We start from the raw sequence: 24,420 nt of genomic DNA, 5'->3' as shown, positions 1-24,420 counted from the left end.
AAAACTATTTGGCCCAGGCAAGCTGAGCCAATATGACAAGTTTTTTTAAAATGTATTGGTATTTTTATATTCCTCTGCCCCACACAGAAAAGCTCCCAAAGTTTACATCTAATGCCAACACTGTGTTCAGCATAGCTCATAATGCACGAAGTTTGTGTTTCACACTCACCTCACACTGAGGCCTTGTCCACACCAGTTTACATTTCATTTGTGTACTTCACATTATACTCCCCGCAAACAACACCAGCCTTGATGTTTCCCCCCTGAAAATTATGGTTTACCTGATATGGGAATAATCCAGTAAATTGGGGAAAATTGGGTTCCAAATCTTCCTGTTTAGTTAGAATTTCCTGTGTTGTAATTTGAGTCCATTGTGTCAGGTCCTCCCATGTGCAGCAGCATAAAACAAGCTTGTTCTCAGTCTTCCATGTGACAAGCCCTTAGATATTTGAACATGGCTATCTTATCACCTCTCAGCAGGGCTAGCCAACCCATGAGGCAAGGTGAGGCGACTGCTTCAGGCAGCAGGATGCACGGGGGCAAAGGATCTGACCTCCAAGGAATGCATTGCCCGCAGTATCAGCAATGGCTGTGGAGAACACCTTGGAGGCTAGATCCGCTGCCTCAGCATCAGCCCCTAAAATGCTGCCTCTACTGTGGCCTCTTGGTGAATAGGATGTGCTGCTGGTCTCTCCCCCTCCACCCACACCCCATAGGAGGAAATGGTGGGGGGCCCTCGGGGGTTTCCTGGGGTCTGCACCTGACCAGCATGATTCAGAGTGGGCCCCTTTCCACCCCCCATGACAGCCTTTAATTCCCCCTTCAACCATCGGGTAAGATTGATCTGATTCCCCTCCCTTGTTCCTGATGTAGATCTTTACTCACACTCTTGATCCTACTGTAGATCTTCATGCATCCCTTCTTCCCTGCCTGAGGGCAGCACCATTTTGTCTTGGACCAGCCAAAATGTCTTGGACCAGCCCTGCCTCTCAGTCTTCTCTAGGCTAAACACACCCAACATACCCAAGTCCTTGGTTTCCAGACCCTTGATCATCTTGGTTGCTCTCCACTGTACATTTTCCAGCTTGTTAATATCCTTCTTAAATTATGGCACCCAGAACTGGACACAGTATTCCAGGTGGGAATAGTATTCCAAAGCAGAATAGGGCAATGCTATCACTTCCCTTGATATAAACACTATACTTCTGTTGAAACAGCCTAGAATAGCATTAGGGGGTTTTTTTGCTGCTGCATCACACTGTTGACTCATGTTAAGCTTGTGTCTACTAAGACTCTTAGATCCTTTTCACATGTACTTTTGGGAAGCCAGGTGCCCCCATCTTATATTTGTGGAGCTGGTTATTCCTGCCTAAGTTTAGAACCTTACTACTGCTTTGTTATGTTACATGTTCTTGCTTTTAAATGCATGTCATTTATGATTATGTAAGCTGCAGATGTGGCCTATAAATAAGGAAGTAGAAATGATGATGACAATGATGATGTAGGCATCCATAGAGGTTCTTAGCAATTATACCAAGTTGCATTTTATTCAGCAACAGCCAGTCAGTTTATTATCACTACTGAGTAAACTCAGTCCCCATTGGGTTGTTTTGAGGATCCTTCCACTTTTCCCTCTCTAAATGATTTGATATGCTTCTGCAAATCTCAGGGTTTCCCCAAGCCTGATAATAATTCCCTCTTATGCATAGGTGTTGTCATTTTGGCTACAAAAATGGCACCCACATCAGGAGCAAAGGAAATGATTTGAAAACAAGTGCAGAACCCTGACAGGAACTCTCTACATACCTCTGACTGATTTTACGTATGTTGCACTGTCCCACTGTGAATACAACTTGGGATAATACAGTATACCCGTTTTTAGACTATCCAAGCAGTTTGAATATAGGCTGCTCAGAGCTGTTTTTATAATCAGGCTTACAGGGCTATCTGACTTCCAGTCATGCAGAATTTTGAAGGAAAGCTTTTTGCTGACCTTTCTACTTCTTTTTGTGTAAAGATTTTCAAATAAATTTGAAGCGCATAAAAATGGTTTTTCATTTCAGTGGCTTTAACCAGCATAGAGTAGCATAGTAATATTTTCATGAGCTGTACATTAGTTTAATTCAGAAACAGGTTGTCTGGTCTTTTCTCCAAATAGAGATTGACCAGTTTAGTCAGTTAACTGATCAATTAAAACATTAAAAACTATAGTAAGTAAGTTGAAATGGGTGACATTTAACCATGCTTAAATAAGGAGGTAATTTCACTGGGCAAACTAAACCACAGCAATTGTTTGTTTACTGGAAATAAGTGTGTGTATGTGTGTGTGTGTGTGTCCAGAGAACTGCACACTTCAAAATATCCTTTATTTGTTTTGTAAATGAGAACATAACAGGACCCCCTTTCCCCCAATTATATGTTTTTTAACCCTGGCACTAGCAGTAAATATCTTTGCCCAGGTTATAGCCTGTGATTAAGGATCAATTAATGTTTTCAGACCAAATTAAAATGAAACACTAGGCAAAATAAATGCAAGCTGACAGCAAAGGATACTAAAAAGAATTTGAGGAGCACATTGCTAAAATATTTAAGGCCATAAAATTAATAATCTTTAAATATGCTAATAACAGGAGACTGGTTAGAGAGGCAGTTGGACTGTTGAATGGCAAGGGAGTTGAAGATGCACTAAAGGAGGATAACGAGATTGCAAAGCATCTAAAGAGAATATGTAAAATAAAACGAAAACCAGAATCAAAACATTTTAACACAAATAATATCACTGCAGTTTCTCTTTATACCACAAAGGTACCATTTCCCCAACGATCTGACTTGACATGAGATAGTTATCCAAATCCGAATCTGATTTCTCACAATGGTTGCTAGGAAGTGGAGAAAATGCATGGAAACTATTTGAAGCTGTCGCAAGTGTTCCTTCATGTTCTTTGAAATGTGGCAGGTCCTTCCTTCTACACCCGGCACAGCAATTATCGCTTCTTTTTCCTCTGTTTGTGTTTCAAAGGCTTGAAATTAAATAATGAGATATTAGTCACTGGCTTATTAAGACCTGTCTTGTACTCTTATGCTTAAAGTCTTTCCCTGTTTTAACAACACTTTCAGGGATACTTCAGCTGTGGTCTACAAACCAGTTCAGCCAAAGAATGCATATAAACCAGTTAGAACCACTGATGATGAACACGTGGTGACAAGTTATTTTTAGTTTAGTCAGAGAAACGTGGGAAGCTGCTTTATACTGAGTCAGGTTATTGATCCATCTTGGGTTCCAGCCCCATGTTGGGCAAAAGATTCCTGCATTGCAGGGGGGTGGGCCAGATGACCCTTGGGGTCCCTTCCAACTCTGCAGTTCTATTATTCTAAGCTCAGTATTGTGTACATTGACTGGCAACAGCTCTCCAGCCCTACTTGGGCATGCTACAGATTGAGCCTGGGATCTTCTAGTGAGCTTGTGCCATTTTTCAGTTGCTACAGAAATGTTATATTTCTTCATGCACACAGTACATGATTCTGTCCTTAATTGTTCTCATCAGTTTCTTTTCCTCCAGAGCAGTGATTCAGATCATCCTTTGAAGATACCCACATAGTAACTATGTTTTGCCCTATGGAGCAGCTTTGGTGAAGATCCATTTCAGTTGGAAAAAGGAACATGGGGAAAGCATTAAAACACTTTCCCCCAGTGCCCTCCCCCAGACTGCTTTCTTTAAAAAATACTATTTTATTTTATTTTAATCAGCAGGATGTCTCACACTATATGTAGTTTGACCCTTAGGTTTAGGAGAAGTCTAGCAAATCTATTCAACTGTTGTTGTTGTTGTTGCTGTTGTTGTTTTTGAGAGAGAAAGAAATGTATTGTATTAGTGCAAAGGGTTGGTTTTTAAAAAATGAAACATGAAGTTCTTGGTCCTTAAACTGCTCTTCCCTTATTTTCTTTATATATTATGTCACTTCCCCAATCCTTTCTGGGTTGCAGGTTACAAATTAGTTTGACATCATTGCAGGCAGCATACTTGGGCCAATTCTCTAGCTTTTTATCAAATTTTGGAGATAAATCACAAGAGTATACATTCTTGCATTAAGACTTTGGTAGTTTAAATCAATGAGAATGGTTTAAAGCCAGCTTGTCCTCACAATCCAAAATGCTTTTAAAGTGGATGAACTGGAGGAATGATGAGCAGCCCACACAACAGCAAGAGTAGCTTTTGCAGACAAGCATCACCCAGAAACAACTAAGTGAACAGCCAACAGCTAACTGTGTTTGTGCTCTTTGCTCATTTCTGGCTGTCTGAAGATGGCATATTGAATTATGTGGGTGATGCCACCAGGGCAGTTCACACAAGACATTACTTTCCTTGTGAATCTTCCATTACGTATCTATTCATTAACATTTGGAAATTTGGACACTGTGTAGCAAGAATTTGTAGCAATTTTTCCATCTGTCAAGTTCACAAGTACAGTATTGCTGAGGCTGCATCCATTACAGCTTAGTTCCCACTGTCATCCAGGATACATTACATTACATTACATTACATTACATTACATTACATTACATTACATTGATGAGCTGGCTCTTTGTAGTGCTGGGTTCAAAGGCTGGCTTACCTTTTTGTTCATTTATGAATCACTTCCCGTGAAACACCCCAAAGCTATCAACAATAAAAACATCAGCAATAAGAAGATATATAAAAACAATTTCTAGCCCAATGCAGATAAAGACTACTCAGCATCACTTGGAGAAATAGAAGTGTGAACTGAGCTTTTTATGGTTTTAATAAACTCAAATTAGATCAGCTCAAATCCCTTCCTGCCCCATACGATTGACTCAGTAGTGGAAGTTTTTTTGTAACTTATTTACTTTTTAAAGGAAACTATGCCTTCACTGAAAAAGAACTAAGTGTAAGAGAGAGGAAACACTGGCAATAGTCCCAGATGTATCAATGCTGCCTGCATGAGGATATGATGCCAAATAACAAGAAGTCTAGATTTGAAATGTGCATTTCTAATTCACTCTGACACAGAACAATTAATAGTCCATACTTCATTAGTCATAGCAATTGCATTAATTCTGGTAACAACAAAGGTAGCAAAATTCCACTAAGACTAATTTCCTAGCACAATGTCAGCTATCCACCTTCTGGAGGCTCTGAACCTTAACCAGCCCTCTAAGAGGGAAACAAAGCTGGACTGGAAGTGGAAGGCTTCTCATTGTAGGTGTACAAATGTTGCAGCCTGTGTTCCATTTCTTACATAAGTCTCTGGGCAGCAAAAGCAGTGGGTGGCTACAGAGCTGAAGAGAATAGTAAGCTTGGCAAGGCAGAAGTGGGTGAGACGGCTGTACTGGGGAAGGAATACTTGGATGAGCTACCTACTATAAGTACCATGGGGACTCTGTAATCCCACAAAGATCCACCTATAACTAAGCAACCCAAGGAACATCAGAACTAATGAAGAGTTGAGTCCCCCCACCAACATCAGTGGAAGCTACTTTATCAGGGCAAATGGGGCACTGCCTCCATCTGCCCTCAGCCAGCCCCCACCTGCCTGCCTTCTTTCTTACAACCAATCCAAGGGGGTGGCCCTATCTATCAGATTCCTCCTGCTTGGTCTCAGTAATGCCTTTTAGAACTTAGCATGGAGGAGGATGGGAGACAAAAGCAGAATTAGTTGACTCTGCTTGTCATTGGTTCCAGCTCCACCCTCTATTGGTCTCCTTGCCTTTCATCTTACCAAACTCACTGGGCACCAGCCGTCACCACCTCACATCCTGACAGAGAGCAGGATTAGGAGGTTGGAAAGGAGGGATTTCCTTCCTGAGATGTCAGATGACCACCTTTCAACCCTGCCTTTCGACTTAAAAGGAGAAACAACCTGACATAAACTTCTTTTCTTTTAGCTAGGTGAAAAAGCAGTGGTAACCCAACATATTCCCAGTAGAGAAAATAATTAACATGGCATATATGAAGGAATACACAATGGTTTATTTTAGGACAACATTCCTTTGGGCAAAATAACTTACATATTTGTAACATGCCATTATCTATTTACCTATTAATGAAGAAAGTGTGGATTTTGTAATTAAACTCATTCGGTGACCAGAGAAGCATTGCTTGATTTCTCGTACAATCTTGATGGAGTCAAAGTGATTAATAACTACTGTGGAAAGCGTCTGTGCTAATAACCTGGAGCAATTCTGAAACTTCATGTAGCCATCCTTTCCCTGAAAAATCACAGACATTTAACTTTTTCCCAAGTATACATACTCTTTCAGATACAGGCATCTAAATACATATTTTAAATGTGCATTTGATTATATGCACAATGAGCATAATAAAGGATGATTATATGAAGATTTACTAGCAAACTAAGAATGATGAAGACACAAATATATCCAATGCAAACATTCAGTTTGGCATTACTCATAGAGGAATGCTCTTTGAGTGTAGCTTCTAAATCTAAATATTCATATGTGATATTTACCAGGTTTGTTTAGTATATTTGTTAAATTTAACTCCAGCATTTCCTTTAGCTTCAATTAGAATATGGTGTATATATGACACCATAAGACAGATGTGGAGAGACTGTCATGAAAAGGGTACTTTGCAGCATCTGTGGTACACCTGACCCCTGGGTGGAAGCATTTTAATGTCTTTGAAAGGGCTGTGTGCATAGCATCATCTGTTAAATCAAAGTGGGAAACTGAGCATCCTGCACCCAGTTGGGCGCATGCTTCCCCAAACAGATGGGGATATAAATGGGGAAGTCTGCTTCCTTGAATAAAGTGCATGAGCTGGCTTTGGACAAGAATCTTTATTAGGTTATAGCTTTCAATTTTCTGTTGTTTTCATCTTAAATTATGTTACAAAATTATTGCTTTCAATTGTGTATTCAATATTAAAAATAAAATTCTACATAAATGAAAAGTCAGTTTGTGAAACATTGAAATATTAATTTAGAACAAATGGTGTCCAAGTTGCACAGACTTTGTTTTCTGCTCCTTTCTGCAGTTGTGTCCATTCTCACAAGAATGTAGGAAGGCATCCCTGCCACCATAGAGACAGGGCTGCCTTCCCACCAACTCATTTGTACCTGTGAATGAAGGCAGGGAAGAGGGGTGTCACCCTGGCAAATAAGGCAGTGCTTCCTGCTTGGCACTACTTGTGACTTGCCTTCCCACTCTCACCACCCCCTGCACAGTGTCACCTCCATCCCTCCACACCAGAGATGGGCAGATGTGGAGATACATCCAGAAGTGTCTTGTCAGATGAGGTAGAGCTGCAGGTCAGTTGCTGTTGCTTACTTGGAGAAACGGGGAAAGGGGCGGGGATGTCAGTGCAGTGCAAACACAACTGTGAAGCGAATCCAGTGGTCCTGCAAGTGTGTTTGCATTGTGCCAACCTCTCTGCTGCAACAGCAACTTACCTGCCAAAGCTTCCTATGGCTGTTATGGGTGGTGTTTCATTTTGATGGTATAATGCAAGGGTTCCCTAACTGTGGTCCATGGACTGTTAGTGCTCCACGAGGTTCATCAGGTGGTCCACATGTCTGAAAAAATACAATTAAAAATAATACAGCATCTGGCACAGTGCATTAAAGTTGCACTAAGTGGTCTGCCATGACCCTCAGAATTTTTTAAGTGGTCTGCAGGATGAAAAAAATGGGAAACACAGGCATGATGTATTCTTATTAATGTTTTCAAATGTCTTGTAATTTGCTTGGAGACTTTCAGGTAACAGGCAACTAACAAGTCTAATAAACAGAGTAGAGTATTTATTTATTTTGGTCAATAACCAGTTGAGTCTAATAAACATTAATAATTATTATTCATAACAATGATAATCAGCTAAATTAGCAGGTGTGTACTTTCTTATGTTTTTATAAATGATGAAGACTATGATGTGAAACAAAATGTAAGTGAAAATAGAAATGGTTGAAGAATGTGGAATATTTAAACATGTACCAAGTTGTACACATACTATATTAGCTACAACTTGCATTTCACTATAAAGTCCTGGATAGGAAGCTACCTTATCCCAGGTCAGACTATTACTTAAACCACCCATGAAAGATTGTCATTGATGTCACCTTCACAATTTTCAGGTAAGAAGTTTTTGTAATTCCTATCATAAATGTCTTCCATTGCCTCGCTTGTCCACCAGTTGTTATTTCCTTCCAACGTGGTATGGTCATAAGAAATAGTTTTGTCAAATGGAATAAGCATCACTATAGTTCAAAATAGCATATTAAAAGAAGTGCTTACATTAGCTAAGTATTCCTTAACAGCAAGTTGATAGATCTGATTTTGCTTTAAATACCATCCTTGAATTTTTATAGAGCCTTTTAAAATGCCCTGGTTCTGCATTTGGATCAAATCCAAATTCTATTCCTGCTACTTGAGGAAACCTAAATGTTAATAAAAACAATTTATATTTTATATTATGATGAATAAACTCACATTTATTAATATTCTCCACATTTCAGCCCTCTTTCAAAATCAATACAATCTATTCCTCCATGTGCTAACATTTAACACACATTGATTAATAATGCCATGCAGATAACAGTTCCTGCTCCACCTCTGTAAGCTCTTTCTCTAGCCTTCCTCTAATTACAGCTACCCCTAGTGCACTATCCAAGAAGCCTGCCTTGACCTATTAAATTTAGCAAGACACTCTAGTTTCCAAACATAAAATACAGCACAGAGCACAGATGTTTGGAATGTACACAGACAGGAGCCGATTAAAGCAAGTGTGAGACTGAAAAAACTTTGCACACAGCTGCACTGGGTTTCAGAACAAATCTACATTGGCTTCATACAGAGCTGGCATGGGAGTTGTGCTCCAATTGCTAGCTGAGAGGCACAGCAAAGCCTTGTCTCACTCTCTTTTGCATTTAAGTGCAACTGGCTATTTGTCTTCCATAAAAAAGTGGTAGGTGCAAAACATAATGTTTAGTGCAGCCTCTGGCATTCTCATCTCCACAAGGAGGTTTCTAACTCTCACTATTGTAGGCAAAGCATATGGTCTACCACTGACCTATGTCCCTCCTTCCCAAGCTGTTGATACTTTTGATTCAAGCGTTGGTTCATATGCAGTCACATATACGGATGGACAAATCTGTCCATTCTTAAGTTCAATTCTCCACATTTCTGTATCAGTTTGCAAAACATTTTTAAATACTAATTTCTCCTAATGTATACATTTTATATGCCTAATATACAAATTTGTGCAAAGCAATTTTCCTTAATATAATACATTTCAGTATGTTTTTCTCATGAATATATGCATTCTTATGCACAGTTTACTGCAGTGTATGCACTTTTATACACCTTACAGTCATACCTCAGCTCCCGAACACCTTGGGAGTCAGACGTTCAAGCTCCCAAACAATCAAAAACCGGAAGTGAGTGTTCCAGTTTTTGAACTTTTTTTGGAAGCCAAACATCTGGCGTGGCTTCCACTATTGTTTCCAGCGCACCTGCACAATTGGAAACCAATTGGAAGCCGTGCCTTGGTTTCCGAACATTTCAGAAGTTGAACAGACTTCTGGAACGGATTCCATTCGACTTCCGATGTACGACTATACTTGATTGGGGAACTACATCACAAAATTCTCAGAAGCTCACATTTCAAAAGATGGGTGTATTTCAATTGTTTCAGAAAGTAAACTTGGTAGGTTCACCTTTAAATGCAAATAGGATCCAGTTTCTCCCCCATTCCTATATTAGATGCCAAGATTCTGTGAAAGTGAAACTAAATGCTGACAAAGTCCTTCTCCTGGCAACAAAGGAGGAGGGGAGGGGAAGCATGCAAATCCAGGCCTTCACTTCAGCTCATTCCAGCTAATGTGCATAGCACTAAGCCATAGTTTAGTGTGACATAAATTCAGACAGTAAGAATAGTATAATTTGCATGTAATATGGAAATTGATAAATGCTGACTGTTACATTAAAAATCCATTTTCAGAGGAGTTCAGGAGGCACTTAAAAAAAAATATACTTCATACCTTCCATCAAGAGCTGGGTATCTATAAACTCGATTTTCAAGAGCTTCCATCAGTTGTTTGCCTGTCACTCTGATGACGAGAAGGGCATCAATAAAGGGAAGAATATTCAAAAGGTCATGCATTGTAAAGTCTCCTGCTGGGTGTATTCGATTTGAGTGAAGTGTTCCTATAAAAATCAAAATGAAATCACCAACCAAAATTGCAACACTGTTTTGTGAAACTGAACAGATAAACAATTAATGTTGTTTTATTTAAACAGTAGTGATGCTGGTACAGTATTTCAGTGGGAAAATGTTTAAGTCAGGGCACAGGAGGCTACATGGGGGTGGGATTGGTGAAAATAAAGTATCATGCCTTGAATAAACAGTAATGTTTTTCACTAGTGTAAAGCCACCACTGGATACCTTTGCCTTTCTAACTTTATTACCGTACTATATTTTGAAAATTTGAGATATCAGCAGTGGCGTAGCATGGGTTGTCAGCACCCGGGGCAAGGCAAGTAATTTGCGCCCCCTAACCCATGGATTTGCGCCCCCTAACCCGTGGATTTGCGCCCCCTAACCCGTGGATTTGCGCCCCCTAACCCTAACCCCCAGATGTTGCGCCCGGTGCAGCCGGCCCCCCCTGCACCCCCCACGCTACGCCACTGGATATCAGGCTATTTGCCATAGTCTTGGAGTCTGGCCTCCAGCTTTCTTTTTTTTAAAGCAAGAGATGTATTTGGGAAAGGTTACTGTGTTAATAATTCAGTTATTAGGTTTAGTTACTAATGATGCTGTTTTGTGGAGTTTATTGTAGTATTGCATTAGAATTTTATCTGACTTATGTTTATTTTCCCATTAATTACTGTATGCTGCTTTAAATGTGTCTTTTATATGAGCTCTTCATCTGTAGTGTTTTGTTTTGATATTTTGTAATTTTTATTACATGCTGTAACTTAGACTGTATGCATGCTTTGAGGGTTTCTTTAAAAAAAATATAAAGCAGTATAGAAATGATATGAATCAATTGATGAAAAAATTTAAAGGCCACTTGAATTAAGCAATGCTACATCTTGCATGAATAGCTTCCAGCATTGCATTAGCTACCGGATTTCCCAAATTGCTCTCCATTCTTCTAACAGTTTTGACATAACCATCTAAATGAACATCAACTGGGCAGAGAACTTCCTTTAAAAGATTCTACAAGAAGAAAAATGTTGAAACAGTTCATTGGAAGCAAAATCTGCAGCAAATTCCAAAGCACCATATGTAATATTAGTCTGGGAATACAGTATATAGGAGAATTCAGGCAGCCTTCTCCCTCCATGTGCAAGGGTGAGGGAAAGGGCACATTCCTTGATTTGGCCCCCTTCCTTGTGTCACTGTTACCATTCCACAGCCAATCATATCTGCACTGAACATTTAAAGTGCAAGGCTTTCTCTCAAAAGTTCTGAGAATAGCAGCTTACCCATCAGACAACTACAACTCTCAGCACCCTTAACAAACTAGTTCCAAGGATTCTTTGGGGAGCAGTCATGCACTTTCAATGTATGGTGTGGATGTGATACATGTGTTGGAGAATAGTGGGGAGTTCATGTAGGCTCCCTCTGTGGCTTGGCACAATGGGAGTTCAGGGTTCCAAATCTAGTGGGAGCCTACATATGTAGAAGAGGCTTCCCACTTATCCCTCCAACTTATGGCCACAGTGATATGAGGGAGGGGATGCCCTCTTCCCCTTCAATCACACAAGGGAGATGCTTAGGGCTAAGAGGAACAATCCAGGATGTGGAACAAAAAATATTTTTCAGTGCTACAAGTTAGATAGGGTCACTGTATATAGTAGGGCTTGCATCTAATTATCTTAACTACCGTATTTTTTGCACCATAACACTCACTTTTTTCCTCCTAGAAAGTAAGGGGAAATGTCTGTGCGTGTTATGGAGCGAATGCCTGCGGGTGGCGGGGGGGATCTGCTGCAGTCGTGAGCAGAGGATCCATGGTTCCCCTTCCTTCCCTCCTCCGTAGTTACAAAGCATGGATCCACATGGATCCTCAGGATTTTTGCATTGGGCTACTCCAAACTCACTGTCAGATCACATGTCTGTGGCCACAGCATGAACCACAAAAATCATATATCCACTATTTCGTTTAGAATATTTTTTTTCTTGTTTTCCTCCTCTAAAAACTACGTGTGTGTTATGGTCTGGTGCGTGTTATAGAGCGAAAAATACGGTAATTAGTGAGATGATGCTTTGTTGATTAAATATGCATATGATAAACATTAGTTATGAGGTAAAGAATTTTTTTGTTTGTACAGTGGTACCTCAGGTTACATACGCTTCAGTTACAGACTCCAGTAACCCAGAAATAGTACCTCAGGTTAAGAACTTTGCTTCAGGATGAGAACAGAAATCACGCTGCAGCAGTGTGGCAGCAGCAGGACGCCCCATTAGCTAAAGTGGTGCTTCAGTTTAAGAACAGTTTCAGGTTAAGAACGGACCTCCGGAACGAATTAAGTACGTAACCAGAGGTACCACTGTAAATGATATCTACATGCGTTGGACCAGGGACAATATTCAAAGAAACATTTTCCTGCTTTATGAGAGAAAGAGAGGAGATTGTGCCTCAAAGATTGTGCCTATTACCCAGTTTTTATGCATGCATATATTAAAAGTGGCAGTTGTGATATGCTGCAGACTTCATTGCTGAAGTAATTATCTTGCTTATTATCTTGCTTAAACCAAGATTGACAATATCGTCCATCCTTAGCCTTATCCATGTGATATCTGAATGAGGCCTAGGGGTGACATAGCTTTCAAAAATGAAAAGTAGTACAGTACTTACCAAACAGTGCAAAGTGTGCTCCAGATGCATTTAAAATTGGAACCATGTTTTCCTTTAGTTATTGCACTTAAGGCTGATGGATTTAAACAGGTCCCACTAAATATTAGAAGTGGATTCAGTAAACTGAACTTTTTGATAGCTGTAGCAAACCTGTCAAAATTGTAAAGATGTTATTAGTTTTCATCTGGTGCTATTAAAATACAATATATGAACAAAATGTTTTCATAAGGTAAATCAGGTCATCAACCTGTTTATTCATTTGCCTTTCTGGGGAATGTGTTTGAATGTGCCTTACACTTCGACAGCATCCTATTTTCACAGTTGCCAATTTTCAATATTATACTTTCAGTATTATATTGTTTTTATTAAAATTGATAGAAATAGATATGGACAAAAATTGATTATTTTTCAGTATAGTGGGGAACTGCTCAAGAGTGGGAACTAACTATATATCATCAGAGATCATAAACAGAATGAATGTCATCATAAATTATTCCTAAGTATGCAAAGCTGATCCAATATTTATGAAAAGAACCATCTTGATTCATCATTGTGTCTTGATTCCCAGAACTGTATAAAGTCCATTTATAAAAGTCCAGTATGTTGATGACTCCATAATATATGAACCAGGAGAGGCTGTGCAGGCCCTGGACCAGTGCCTGGATGCAATGGTGGGCTGGATGATGGGAAATAAATTGAGCTTGAATCCCAACAAGACAGAGGTTCTGTGAGTTAGTGGTTCCTGTGTCTGAGAAACTGGCCAATAGCCTGCCCTGAAGGAAGAGGTATGCAGTCTAATAGGTGCTCCTGTATCCACTGGAGGCCCAGGTGGTCTTGGTGGCTAGGAGTGCCTTTTTACCAGGTTGGGCTGGTATGACAGTGGCAGCCATTCCTTGATCAGGATAGCTTGAGTACATTAGTCCTGGTATTGGTAACTTGAAAACTGAATTACTGCATGCACACTTCCTGCTGATTAATATTACATAGGCACCCTTGCAACATTGTTTTAGTATTTCAGCAGGCCTATGCAGACACATAATTTAGTTATATATACTTGTTTACAATTTTATCTGTGCATTGTTGTATTTTGTACTATTGTATGTGCACTGCTCAGTTTTTTATTATTAAGCAATTTATAATTTTATATATACACACACAAATATATTTTACAGTGTCATGACACTCACTTATATTCTTTTTTTTCAATCACACCTACAAAAAAATGTTTAAGTTTTAGTTCTGAGACAGTTCTCAGATGAGTAAGATTAAACAAATTAATCCAGACTTGTTAGTAGTGATGGTACTTATGGCTCTCTGGAATCCTAAGGAAGTGACTTTGCAAATGATTAAAAGATGTTCCCTCCAATGGTTGAGAAGCTGCACAGCTAGTCATGGCCTCAGATTCAGCTTTTCTTCTGACTACTCAGTTGGCAGCAAGGTTCCTTTTAAAAGCCGTTTATTTATTTTCTTACATATATACTTTATTTTCCTTCCTTCATGAAACCCAAGGCAGCATACTGGGTCTCCACCCAGATGCAAGGTGGTAGCGATCCATGTTCCTTCAGACCACACCCTGGGGCCATTATAACTGATTAAATAAATATCGTTTTTTCTTATGACAGGAGCACTCATATTTTATTCACTATTCTCAATAGTTGACTAGTACAATGCACTTTACATGGGTATACGACTAAAGTGCCATTTGGCGTAGCGTTCTAGATCATGGCTGTTGCACCTTCAAAGTGGACTACTCTACATTATAGCTAACTCACGGAATGATTTTCAGCTGCCAGCTATTTTATGCTGATTACTTATGGTAATTTTATGGAAGGAAGTGTGTACTTGGAGGATGTTTAGTGTGACCACTTTTAGTTATTATTGTTGGTACATTTTAAATTTTACTTGCTTACTATGTAAAGCTACTTGAGAACTTTGGGTATGAAACAATGCATAAATAAAGTAGTGATGGTGCTAAGAGATATATTTCTTTCCTATGTACTTAGTAGTGTACTTTGTAGTGTATTTGAATAACATTCCAATTTAGTATACTCCTTTTTCTTTGCTACTTGAGTCTATAGCCCACAACTCATGTGGGTGATAGATGGGCAACACAGATGGAGAAGTACTTTAGCTACAGTAGATGTATCACTTAATTGAGTCCAATAATATTTGCTAGCAAGCTGTTACATTCTTGTGTAATTTATTCATCACAGCAGGAGGAAATTTACTCGAATTCTGCCCACTGCCCTCTTAACTTTAAGACACATTTGTAGGCGTCAATCCAGCAGTTATACAAACTTAAATCTCACTGAGCACAATGAATTTACATGTTCATCATTGTGCACTAGATTATATTACTAGAATCCTGCTAAATTTTATAAGCTTATGGAACTATAGGTATTTACGAACAAAGTTTCTTTCCTTTGGAACAGATTATTTTCTTCTGGACTTTAAATTACACTGCTTGTGCTTGTTTTTAACAGGTAACTGAATGATCAATTTTTATTGTTTAAAATGTATCCATTAATGTTTTAATATAATGTTTGAATTTATTTATTTTGTTTATTTAACAAAATGTATATACCACTTAATTGTTAAAAAAAACCCTGCTAAGTTTACAAAAATACAAAACATAAATGAGTATTTAAAATATTGAATCACTATTAAATAAATTGTTGATTAAAATCAACAAAAGCTAAAAAAATTAATAAAACACATGCATCTTCTGCATGTCTGGATAGGTTTGCCTTAAAAAGATGTTTCAAGTGGGCGCTGAAGAGTACAGCAGAGGCAGCTACCTGATCAATAGGCAGGAAGTTCTAAAGTGTAGGTGCTGCTACACTAAAAGATTGATTTATTACACGTGCAGAACAGTGCCAGTTCCACAAGTAAACACCTTGAACTTGGCCTGGTAGCAACTCGGCAACCAGTGCAAATCTCTGAACAGAGCGTCATTCTGCACTAACTGTGGCTTTCTGATCAAGTACAGTGGTACCTCAGGTTACATACGCTTCAGGTTACATACACTTCAGGTTACAGACTCCGCTAACCCAGAAATAGTGCTTCAGGTTAAGAACTTTGCTTCAGGATGAGAACAGAAATCGTGCTCCGGCGGCGCGGCAGCAGCAGGAGGCCCCATTAGGTAAAGTGGTGCTTCAGGTTAAAAACAGTTTCAGGTTAAGTACGGATCTCTGGAACGAATTAAGTACTTAACCTGAGGCACCACTGCACAAGGGAAGCCTCAACAGTGGCGTAGCAAGATAAGGTGGTACCCGGTGTGGAAAATTTCTTGTCACCCAGCCACACATTGACATTTATTTATTTTTTCGCTTGGAAAAAAATGGGGAGCCAGAGTTGTTGAGCTTTTTGGGGGGAGCCAAAGTTGTTGACTTTTTTTCCAGAGATCATGTGCAAGGAGGAGTCTGCCTGCCACCCTACAGCTGAGGGGGAGCTGTCGGGCACCAAAGCCTCAGCATCTCTCACAGACATTGAGTGCCGCACCGCATTTTGTCACACACCCCCCCCCTTGGAGGTGGCACCCGGGGCAGACCGCACCCACATTACTCCACCCCTGAGCCTCAAATAAAGTGCATTGCAGTAATCTGATATTGAAGTCAGTAGTGTCTGAACTACTGTGGCCAAGCTCTCCCAGTTCAGGAATGGCCATAGCTGTCACACCAGTTGCAGAGGGTAAAAGGTGCTTCTAGCTGCTGATGTTACCTGGGCCAACAATGCAAGAGTTGGATCCAGAAGAGCCCCCAGACTATGTACCTGTATCTTTCAGTGAAGTACAACCCCATCTGTACAACCAGGCAGAGGGCCTTCTCGGTAGTGGTGCCCGCCCTGTGGAACGCCCTTCCAGCAGATGTCAAAGTGATAAACAACTACCTGATATTCAGAAGACATCTTAAGGCAGCCCTGTTCATGGAAGTTTTTAACGTGTGATAAAAAAATTTTTTTTTCTGTATTTTTGGTTTTTTGGTTTTTATGTAAGCTGCCCAGAGTGGCTGGGGAGGCCCAGCCAGATGGGCGGGGTATAAATAATAAATTATTATTATTATTATTATTATTATTATTATTATTATTATTATTATTATTATATCCATGACAGGCAGTTGACTGTTTTCTTGGACATAGAAGCCACACACGCACCGCAGATTTTTTGAACTCCACATGAGCTGTCCACAGGAATTTGTTGATTGGGTGGTCAACAAATATTCCACAGAAATAATAATAATAATAATAATAATAATAATAATAATAATAATAATAATTTATTATTTATACTCCGCCCATCTGGCTGGGACTCCCCAGCCACTCTGGGCGGCTTCCATAGAAACCAAAAATACAGTAAAATATCACACATTAAAAACTTCCCTGAACAGGGCTGCCTTAAGATGTCTTCTGAATGTCAGGTAGTTGTTTATCGCTTTGACATCTGCTGGAAGGGCGTTCCACAGGGCGGGCGCCACTACCGAGAAGGCCCTCTGCCTGGTTCCCTGTACCTTTGCTTCTCGCAATGAGGGAACCGCCAGAAGGCTCTCGGCGCTGGACCTCAGCGTCTGGGCAGAACGATGGGGGTGGAGACACTCCTTCAGGTATACTGGACCGAGGCCGTTTAGGGATTTAAAGGTCAGCACCAACACTTTGAATTGTGCTCGGAAACGTACTGGGAGCCAATGTAGGTCTTTCAAGACCGGTGTTATATGGTCTCGGCGGCCGCCCCCAGTCACCAGTCTAGCTGCTGCATTCTGGATTAGTTGTAGTTTCCGAGTCACCTTCAAAGGTAGCCCCACGTAGAGCGCATTGCAGTAGTCCAAGCGGGAGATAACTAGAGCATGCACCACTCTGGCGAGACAGTCCGCAGGCAGATAGGGTCTCAGCCTACGTACCAGATGGAGCTGGTAAACAGCTGCCCTGGACACAGATTTGACCTTTGCCTCCATGGACAGCTGTGAGTCCAAAATGACTCCCAGGCTGCGCACCTGGTCCTTCAGGGGCACAGTTACCCCATTCAGGACCAGGGAATCCTCCACACCTGCCCGCCTCCTGTCCCCCAAAAACAGTACTTCTGTCTTGTCAGGATTCAACCTCAATCTGTTAGCCGCCATCCATCCTCCAACCGCCTCCAGACACTCACACAGGACCTTCAGTGTGCATATTTAAATATCAGAGAAGTTTTAGCTCAGTTGGTTTCAGCATGGTACTGATCCCTACCAACTCTACAATTCTATGATTACACCCCATATAATAATAAAATAAAATAATTCTAGGATTCTAAAACACAAAATTATGTCTTAAAAAGGTTTACTTCTTGTCAGGCATATACAGAGGCAAGTAACAAGGCAGATACTCTTGGTAAATGGAAACAGATAACAAAACATTATAAATTATAAATTGTGCCGAGCAGATCTCAATGAACCGGATGCTCCTGCAAGTGAAAAGAGGTGGGGTGATTTTTGCTGATTTCTCCTTCTCCATGCAGTCCCTTGTGCCCCTGCTCTCAATTTGCTCTAAGGGGTTGGGCAATCCTCCAAAACAGCATGGGAAGTAGTGCTGGGGGAATTAAGGGAACAGGAGGAATCAATGAAAATTGCCTCCCCACCTTCCATTCCCAGGACTGCAGGTCTGGTTCCAAACCTATGGCACTGCAAATACACACATACACATATTATAAAGGCAATTTTAATACACGTAGTTTCCATTTTACCCAATGGCTGTCATCTGTGATTACTTGCAATGTTCTATTAGTTTTGGTCTGACTTTTGTTGGTTCAGGCTCAATTGCATATGAGCAATACATGCTGTCCTTAAACAGTAGCAGTACATAAAAAGTCTGACATGAATATGCACATAACACAGGGATAAAAGAATAGGGAGAATGCTGGGTGGAACAAGGAATTTCCAAATAACTTATTCCTAGACAACATCTACTGGTGCTGTGAGTTATAGTAGCTTAGTGCTCTTTGGAAGACAGGGTAAGTGGGCCTCTTGGGGCCTATCATTCTCGCTCTCTCTGCATAGTTGGAGGGTATTCATATAGCTCAAATCAAGCATGCTGTTCCTTGCTCTCAAAGTTTATGTTTGTCTCTTTCCTTGCCATAAAGTGGGGACAGGGGGGAAAAGCACGTTCACAGTAAGAGGCTTGGAATGGAGGCAATGCTGCATTTTCCATAGACAATATGACAAGCAAAGAGAAGAATCCAAACTTTAGTTCATGGGTAGTCAGTGTGAGTCATCCCAGGCCTGACTGTGCCTCACCCTCATCCCTCACCCCCTTCGCCAAATCCTAGATACGTTGGGGTTGGTTGTGAATACTTAGAGGCGAACAAAAGACATTCTACTCATGCTCAAATCATCTGTTCTTCCTTCCCATATCATGATGCTGAGTCCTGCCACTGTGCTGAGGCTAAGCTATAGTGAGCCCCAGCTAAAATTAAGCTCTGGCACCAACCAATACTTATTTTCACCCACATCTCCATGGTTGGTTGGTTATGCCAAGACTGACAGGCTCCCACTTATTCCATTTTGAGACAGCATTTGAAGTTGCTGTTTTTTAATACCAGGAGGCATTTTATGACTAAGGGTGCATGCCTATACATGTCTACTTACAAGTAAGTCCAACTGATTTGAATGGGGCATCCCCCCAGGTAAGTATGTATAGCAAGTGGCTAACGTTTTTTGGCTTGAGAGCTGCATTCACCCTTGGCTAGTGCCTCTGGGAGTGGTTACTCATATGCAAGCACACAGGGGCATACAACCCCTTCTCATTTCATCTGTGGAGATCAACTGAGGAGAGTTGCTATTCAGTGTTGTTGTTTTTAAGCAGTTTTTCCACCTCTACAGGAAAAATAAATAAATAAATAAATGCAGAACAAACACAAAGTGTGCTTTACACCTTGCTTATACCCTGTATCAGTGACTGTTTCTCTCATACTCAACACATTTATGAATCCATCTTAGTACAGTAACTAACTGGTGAAAAAACAGGAGTACTTTGTGTTTACAAGGTCACGGCAAAGCATTACCTGCCCAAAGATGAAGGTGAATAATAATAATAATAATAATAATAATAATAATAATAATAATAATAATAATAATAATAATAATAAATTATTATTTATAACCCACCCATCTGGCTGAGTCTCCCCGGCCACTCTGGGTGGCTCCCAATCACATGTTAAAAACAATACAGCACTAAATATTAAAAACTTCCCTAAACAGGGCTGCCTTCAGATGTCTTTTAAAAATAGGATAACTGCTTATTTCCTTGACATCTGATGGGAGGGCGTTTCACAGGGCGGGCGCCACTACCGAGAATACCCTCTGCCTGGTTCCCTGTAACCTCACTTCTCGCAATGAGGGAACCACCAGAAGGCCCTCGGCGCTGGATCCATTCGAGCCAAAAAAGGGGGGTGTTTTAATGTGGTTTGGACATTTTAAGTTTTCTACCCTTATATAATTTGTGTACATGCTCACCCTGACATTGCCTGTCATTTAACTGCTTAATGAACACATAACTCCTAGTCAAAACAAAACAAATTCCTTCCAGTAGCACCTTAAAGACCAACTAAGTCAGTTCTTGGTATGAGCTTTCGTGTGCATGCACACTTCTTCAGATACTTCTGAATACTTCAGATACTTCTTCTTTCGTGTGCATGCACACGAAAGCTCATACCAAGAACTGACTTAGTTGGTCTTTAAGGTGCTACTGGAAGGAATTTGTTTTGTTTTGACTATGGCAGACCAACACGGCTACCTATCTGTAACATAACTCCTAAAATGTCTCATTTCAAACTGTGTATTATCAATTTTATGCACAAATATTTTACTCCTCTGTATTTTGTGTCTAACAGCACAGAAAAAATCACCCTCCCTACCCATCAAACTATCAGTCTGATTGCTGAGGAGGAAGCAGTTTCTGTCCCTATGTTTTATACTAGGTGGAATCGTGTAAACCTCTCCGCTCACATCAACCTCATGTCTACATTACATTTTCTTTTTTGCCGCCACCACCAGCAAATTTGAGAGGGGTCTGGGGGGAGGCAGAAAGACTTGCTTGTCACATCAGACCCCTGGGCTAGGGATTAGTCACCTGCGACGGACAGGATTGCCTCCTGAGTCTGCTGTTTTTATTTCATGTGTGGTGGTGTTTTTCATTTGCAGCGTCATTTTTACATTGTATGTTATTGTTGTTAATTTGTTTGTTTTTTTAAAGTAAGCCCCTTTTAAAACTTCATCTGAAAAAAGCATGGCATGTAACACAATAAACAAGTAAGTTTCCTGGATGAAAATGGCGCCAAAGATACAGCAAAAGGAATGCCTTCTAAGAATCTGAGGGAAGGGAGGAGCAGATGCCCTAATCTGTCTCATAAAGATTTTTTCCCCCATTTCCCCAACCCACATTTCCCAAGTTGAAAGGACCTATCTATTTATACTTAGAAACACCTCCTACAGGTTCCTCTTTCCTAGACTCCACCTCATAAACATCACTTAAAAATAACCAGGTCAATCTGGCTCTTGTCTGGTGACTCTGGACTAAGACTGGTGTTAACAGTTTTACTAGTCCTGTCTCTGGTGTCTGAAGGAAAAGAAGAGCAGCCTTGCTCCTCAGAAGGCAGATTTTCCATTATTCTTTGTGAGCTAGGACAAAATGGCTCCTGGTTATCAGGAGCGAGACAGGAAAGACATTTGGAGTCACACGATCCGAGGGAGATGAAGTGGTGGTAGCAGAAGAAATTAACTCTGGGGGAATTTGCTGCTTCCTGAGAAAGGAAACGTGTGTTTATTTTCTGAGGGAACGTGCAAAAGTCAATTCTCAACACGCCTTCCTATCCTATCATATAGATGGTCATAAATCCTGTTTTACTCTCAGATAAATTCTTCATAAATAACTTTCCACTGGAAAAGGGCCTTGCTTCTATTCCTCCAGGCAAATCATGTTTCTGATATTTCCCCAATGATAAGCCGCACACAGGGCCCTAAATATAACAGCTCAGTGCAACATTATTATTTCAGAAACCATGGCAACAAGAAACCACAGACCATCACAACTTCATCATGGCTGAAGCCACAAGGAAAGAGGAGGCCACAACATGATTTTTTATCTCTTCAGGATGGGAGCATTGTGTTGTGTCTCATTTTGAAAAGCGATCTCAAATCCAAGTATTCCGCTCACTGAGATTTCAGACACAGCTTTTCCTCATAGGACATGCCACCACTGAGGATGGCAGCTCTATATTCACAAGAAAGGCGACTGTTCTGCAGTCTGGGGAAATAAATAGCTCCCTGCCCATTTGGATCCAGAAAACATTTATTTATTTATTTATTTATTTATTTATTTATTTATTTATTTATTTATTTATTTAAAAAAATTGTACTTCAAGAACTGCTTTCACAGAACTGCTGCTGTTTCTTGCATGTGTTCATCAATTTAAATATATTGAAATTAAATATGTCCATTGCCAAGCATCAGAATATCTTTATGTATCAATTGGCTGAAAAGTGGGGGTGGGGGTCACCCAGGGAACATGGCAGCTAATGAAACCAGGATTCTAGGGCTGTAAACAGAAATTAAAGTAACATCTCTGGCTAAGGACCAAGGGCCTCAGTTTAAAATGGAAGACATAGAAAACTGCTATCACAATTTGACTACATAGTGACTGGCACTTCAATAACTGATTTCTGTCCTTCCTAGTGTGGGATTGTGCCTCATATTTGAACCAGGGATTTACAGCATGTAAAATAAAGTGTTCCACCATTTCAGATTCTGGAAAAGTCTAAGTACATCCATGATCTGTGTTGATTGCATTGTTATATAAATATAAATTGCAGCTTGAACTACTCTGAACATATGAAAGTTAGTGAGGGGTTTGTTGATGCTTGCATCAAAGTAATTTGTTTTTCCACATGAATTCGTGCAGCAATTAGCTTAGCCTTTGGGGGAGAAAATATGAAAGAAAACTGGCAAGAGGTAAAAATAAAGACTTTCAAAAATAATTTTCACAGCTTCAAGTCAACCACAGAAAGGTAATAAGGCACAATAAAATATATAGGTAGAATTTACACCGTGTTCTCTGGAAATATTTGAAAGGAATCAAAGTTCAAGTTATACAGGAACAATATCAATAATTACAATACTTGGTTCAAGGAACAGCTGCAGGGCTTTTCCAGCTAGTCCTATGTGTTTGTTGCTCACTTGAAGCATTGAACATTCCCACATGGTTTCTGCTATTAAATCACTGGGCAAGTGTGCAAATCTTGTGAAGAGCTTATGATGCCTTTGTGTCTGTTGATGTGCAAATGGTCCCCTCAGTGAGTAGATGTGATCTTTGTTTGTAGAAACTTCTCTGTATGTCTTGGTGTCTGCTGCACCAAGTTTGCAAGAAGGTGTGACACAGAAGGGCAAAGAACGCAGAGAGCAATCACATGAAAACTTACTCCATTTGTATCCGCATGTGAGTCTGTGACAAGCTATTGCTTATGCTCACAGATACTAGTGCCATGAGCAACTCTTTTGCTGCTCTCACTATACTGTGTCAAGCAGGCATTGTTGTTATATTGTCACATAGGCTGTGTGCACACTGTACCCTTAAAACACATTCAAAACACATCCCCCCCTTCTCTAAAAACACATCCCCCCCTTCTCTATGTTTTAAGCGATATCACCATTGATATCCGTGATTAATTTATGAGCAGACGGCGATGTATAGGTTACAAATTTATTGTAATGTATGATGGTCGTCCTTGTTTTTGTTTTGCTTCGGTTCCTGTTTGTCTTTTGTAAGTTTAGGCGATTTTAAATCTGGAGGTCTAAGTATAATATGTTGGTATGGGAAACTGTTGTGTAACGGGCCAATGGCCGTAATAAAGATCAATCCAATCCATCCCCCCCTTTGTTTGGTAAAAGGGTTGCTGGGAGTTGTAACTTTGCGAGGGGTAAACTGCAGGACCCAGAATTCTCTGAGGGAACTAATGTGCTTCAAAATGCTTTAGGTATGTACTGTACCAGTCTCTGCATTTAGCACTGCTTTAATTTTCCCTTTGTGATTTGCTAGCAACTGATAAAGTGTTGCTATATACAGTATCATCATAAACTGATTGTTCCTATTTAGTAAATCTAACCCTATTTAGACGAGAAGAAAAACCTTCCTCTGCCACTCTGAATTGCAAATGGAGCGTCAGACCTTGCATTGTCTTTTCACTTCATCCATACAATCTGTTTTATCTCAGTCATATTCAACCACCCATTAATATTTCTTCTACAGCTCAGTATTTGACAGTGTGGATTAGATGTCTGTTTAGTTAACTGGACAGACACATGTGTTTGAGGCCAGAACACCCACCAGCCAATCTGGTTTACTGCCTATGAGTATTACTGGAAGGATCTCTGAAATAGTATAAATGCAGGTTACAAAAAAAGAAAATGTAGAGAAAACACCATCTTCACTTTGATTGCAGTTGACAAATCCTGTAAATGGCTGGACAACCGATAAACATATTTTGGAACCACTTCTCTCCCTTCAGGTCCTGTCCCTCATCAAAACTATATTTTCTCTCTCTTAATCCTCTTTCCCAACTG

General features: G+C 40.2%; 2 long non-coding RNA genes across 3 annotated transcripts; one reads left to right on the top strand and one right to left on the bottom strand.

The window, feature by feature from the left end:
- Positions 1 to 5,399: 5,399 nt before the first annotated feature.
- LOC309352368 lies at positions 5,400 to 22,147 on the bottom strand. Of its 2 annotated transcripts, none has more exons than XR_014161253.1 (5): positions 21,885 to 22,147; positions 12,841 to 12,990; positions 11,047 to 11,195; positions 10,015 to 10,180; positions 5,400 to 7,554 (listed from the first exon to the last, which is right to left on the bottom strand). It is a non-coding gene; the product is annotated as an uncharacterized lncRNA (long non-coding RNA). The 2 variants fall into 2 exon arrangements; XR_014161254.1 differs by lacking the exon at positions 21,885 to 22,147 and adding an exon at positions 21,288 to 21,878.
- Positions 18,405 to 22,153, top strand: LOC309352383. The gene is made up of 2 exons (XR_014161284.1): positions 18,405 to 19,453; positions 21,858 to 22,153. It is a non-coding gene; the product is annotated as an uncharacterized lncRNA (long non-coding RNA).
- Positions 22,154 to 24,420: the final 2,267 nt, after the last annotated feature.

Source organism: Podarcis erhardii (genome assembly GCF_964252035.2).
Source record: "Podarcis erhardii genome assembly, chromosome: 11".
NCBI lineage: Eukaryota > Metazoa > Chordata > Lepidosauria > Squamata > Lacertidae > Podarcis > Podarcis erhardii.
The sequence above is the reverse complement of the archived record's forward strand: the minus strand, read 5'-3'. Positions and strand labels throughout refer to the sequence as shown.